Below are 4588 nucleotides of genomic sequence, written 5' to 3'. Positions count from 1 at the left end.
CATCAGTAGGCTCAAAGGGACTCTCCTTTCTTCTACTTGATGTTCATTAGAATATCCGATCCTTGGCACTGCCTCCTACTGTTGATGAAATGAGCAGCAAAAGATCGACTAAGTTGCTCAAATGTGGATGGAATTTAGCTTCAAACTAGAATACCAATATCGAGCTACTTTTCTTAGGGTGGAGGGAAAGGCTCGATATAAGATTCCATCTATGGCACCATGCAAAAGCATCAAAGCTTTAAAACTTTTCAAGTGATATACGTGGTCAGTTGAGCCATCAAGGACTCCAACTACGGCATCTTGAAGTGAGCAAGGATCGGTTCCTGTATGATCTTTGTGCTGAAGGATGGATCGGCATTGAAGCCAAGCTCCCCATCTTGAGCAGAGGCTTGATTGCGTAGGGCCTCAATTCACCAGTTCATCTCCTAAAGCCTTCGATCCATGTTAGTGTTAGATGTATGACCTGAAAAGCCAATTATTGACTGATATATTGTATTAATTCCAAGGCATATTTTTATACTTAATTTATTAAAATTAATAAAATAAATATTTTTTTATCTATTCATGTGTAATGTGTCTGTGAATCATCCAATGAGTTAATGGACAATGATACATATTCTTAAGAGTGAGAATTTGAGATATATGTCTTTATAGATTAACTCTTAAATTACTTTCGATCGTTGAATCATTATAGAGATAGTAATTGATTCATCAAGATTGATGCATAGATCGCTTCCTTTTCGGGTAGACAAGTCTCAAGTCTACAGTGTAGAGATTCTAAAGCGAGAGTGCAAGTGGTTGTTAGAGAACAACGGTATTGAGCATGATCAAGAATGAGAAATCATTTGGATGTCTACTTACTCATTAGTGACTATCTCGATGCTGTAGTTGTGTAAGTAGTTCTTTGACCTGTGGTGCCTCGACTGCTTACAGTAGGGTTGCTGTAGTTTGACAATACTTAAAATATAGTCCCTAGCCATTCGAGGCCTTATGGTGTTCATTGGCAGAATTTCTGTATATGTATATAATTGCAAATGGATCCATAAAATCATGAATTAGACTATGATTTGAGTCATTTTTTTATTTTTTCTTATAGAAAAAAAGAAATCTCATTCGTACTCATAACTCAAGTTGGATAATTCTGACAGAGTTTGAAGGAAACCCTTAGACATTTATTGAGCCGTCTCTAACCTCTTTTGTTTATCTCATCTCAAATCTATTTTTATTCCTCATTCTGATTCAATTGTTGAAATAATTGAAAATAGTGTTTACTTGTTCCGGAATCCTTTATCTTTGCTTTGTGAAATCATTGGGTTTAGACATTATTTCGGTTATCCTTACTCCTTTCAAAAGAGCAACAACATAACTTTTTATTTTTTGTTATTTTTTTTTATACTATAGAAATAGAATATGAACGGTAGATTCTCTTGTGATACACTTTTGATCGAAATAGTTTTACCAATTCTGAAAATTTTGCTTTTTATTTTTCAAACTTCTTTGATTTTTTGATTTTTTTTAACCTATCAATTTATATATTGAGGATATACTTACAAAGTTGGTCTAACTTATTAATAGTTACTAACCCTAGATTCTTTCCCCCGATAAATGAATCAATCCTTTCTGCTCAAGCTCCATCATGTACTATTTACTTACAACCTAACACAAATTAGGTTCCTAACAGAGCAGAACAAACTATGTCGAGCTAAGAACATCTTCATTCCTATAGAAAATAATAGATGTAAGAATCCACAGCCGATCATATCTTTCAAGTCGCATGTTGCTTTCTACCACATCATTTCAAATGAAGTTTTACCATAATATTCCTCTAATTTTATTTCAAACCGGTATGTAATTGATTCAATATGGAATCATGAATTGTCATTGGCTCAACCGATGTGTATACCGGTATATAATAGTACATACTTTCTATCTATCTATGGATAGATAAGTATTCATCCAGGGAAGGCTCAACAAGGATCCAATTTATTTAGCTCTATATTCTATCATATGAATGAAACATATTTCTAAAAAAGATGAATAAATAAGTTTGCTTAAGACTTATTTACATCTTAAAAAGATTGTTCAGGACGATCAATCACGAAGGATCCATTTTTCTCAAACAAATAAACTATAAATCTCAAAAGAAAAATCTTTAATATTAATAGATTTGCAATCCCAGAATAAAATCAATTATTAATAAAATAAAACATTTTTATTTTATACAATATGGATTTTGTTTTACTTCAAGTTCCAGAATTTTTCTTTTCCATCAATTCCATAAAGTCAAGTAGATGCAATATACGAATTTCTCCCCAATTGCTACATTACATTGATTAATAATTATTCATTTGAATCGGATAAGATATAAGATGAACCAGATAAAATACAAAAAAATAGGGTCCAGATCAATTCATTTTTACTATTTTTTTTCCACACCAGTTTTAGAAGTTTTAAGACCAGTGATGAAATTAGTATCAAAAACTCCCTACTCTTTAGACTCCACATAGACTATGGAATGGGGATACCCCATTTATTTACTTTAGGCTTTTTACCCTTGGTAAGGGAATAAAAAGGCCTTTCTTTCGTTCATATTTCGATTCAGAATGCTTCATATGAGAATTGACATTTCATAGATATGTGTAGGTTCACTGTAAGAGCAGGGTGTGCACTTATAGAAGATTTATCAGTCTTAGTAGTTGAAAAGTAGTCCTATATATTGAAAAATATTCCAAAATCAATTGTCAGTCTGTTAACAGTAATGCTCATTTTGTAATTGTATATGAATGATTTAATAATAAAAATTATTTGACTTTATCATCACAAGTTGTGTACATCTTCTACATGAACTCCTATATTATGATGAAGTCCTTAGGACTAATTTAGATCAACAAAGGAGGATTTATCATTTAATCCTTAAATTAGTTCGTGATCAAATGATATGCTATTACTAGGGATAGCAATTATCAAGTGTAGATCGTTATGTACCATATGGATTGATTATCCTCTTAACCAAAGAGTATAGAGACATTGGTATAACATGAAGGTAAGTTGTAGGAGTACATCTTACTGAACATGACCAACTACGGAGCACTCTGTTGTCAAGAGTAGCTCACGAAGGGTATGGATATAAGTATCCCTCCGACTTGAGATCACCATGATGACTTGCAAGTAACTCACTGTACTTTGGTGCTAGACTATCTGAATTTCTAATTCAGTGATGGAAGATTTATGGATACAGTCAAGTACTTATTGTAGTCGGTGTGTGAGTCAAGATGAGATTGATCCCTTTGGATTACAAGAGATATATGCATCACTGTATTTCAATTTAGTAAAATCTCAGCTCAAATAATCTATGTGATAAATTTAAAAGATTGAAATACAATATGGATAACTTTTTAGGGTTGACAGTTTAACCTTAGGTCACCCTGAGCATTAGTGTCAAAGGGATAAATTATACGGTAACCATACGCCACTATGTTCTTGAATGTTGCTTTACAATCATTCAGTCTATCCAAATGTCGGGTCTCATTGCTAGATGGTTACATCAATTAATATAGAAAGTTATTTTTATGCTACCAGCTTAGATTAGAATCTATGGGATCACACTCAAAAGAAGTTTCTATCTGATCAAGTAACTGATCAATGATTGAGAACCGTCTAAGGGTGTAATCATCAATACAATTGATGGTTAACCTGATGCAAAAGTTGTAAAAAATTAATTTGCTAAGGGTTAGTGAATTATAGGAGGATTGATGAGTAATTAGATTATTGATTAGCTCAATTTGATTGAGTAATATAATTTGGTTCAAATCTAATTGAATTAGATTCAATTATATTTAACCTAATTAGGTTATGAGATAACCTAATTGTCAAGGATGATTGATTCCTAATTTGATTAGGACTTGGGCTCTATTAAATTTTGATTTGATTAGGATTTAATCTAGCTGGTTTGGTATCTAATTAGATTGGGTTCAAAGTTATCTAAGTTGGTCTAACCTAATTTGATTATGATGGAGATCAATTGGATAAAGCCCTAGAGTCCAAACCAGATTGGACTTTGCCCTAGCCGACCACCCGATGCATGCCCTTCTTTTCTCAATGCTAATATCAAATTAGCATGAGAATACTTCATGCAAAAGGAAGTTTGTCACCCCTTTCTCAATGCCCAACACCCCTTGTTGCCCACTCTTGATAAGGATCAAGAGATTTGATCAATTGGTCAATTGTTGAAATTCAAATCTAATTTGAATTCAAGATTAGATGAGAATTTGATTCTCATCCAAATAACTTCAACGCCATCTATAAAAACCCATGATTTTTGTGTGACAATGATAAGATCTCATTGAGCATGATTTAGGGTTTCTGTGGGGTGTGAGGTCTAGGGGTGGACAGCCATCTTTGGCATGTGAGATTAAAGGAGGTCTTCCTCCTCTTGGGTGAGTGTCCTAAATCTGATCTAGGATTTTTGATGAGGAAAAAACCAAAAGAGAAAGTAGTTCTCCATCCTATTTTCCTCCACCGCATCATCCTTCTTGTCCTTCTTTGATTTCGAAAGAGTCCAAGAAATCTGAAGAGAGGAATAGATCAG

This window comes from Elaeis guineensis, chromosome 9, assembly GCF_000442705.2.
Source record: "Elaeis guineensis isolate ETL-2024a chromosome 9, EG11, whole genome shotgun sequence".
Lineage (NCBI taxonomy): Eukaryota > Viridiplantae > Streptophyta > Magnoliopsida > Arecales > Arecaceae > Elaeis > Elaeis guineensis.
The sequence above is the reverse complement of the archived record's forward strand: the minus strand, read 5'-3'. Positions refer to the sequence as shown.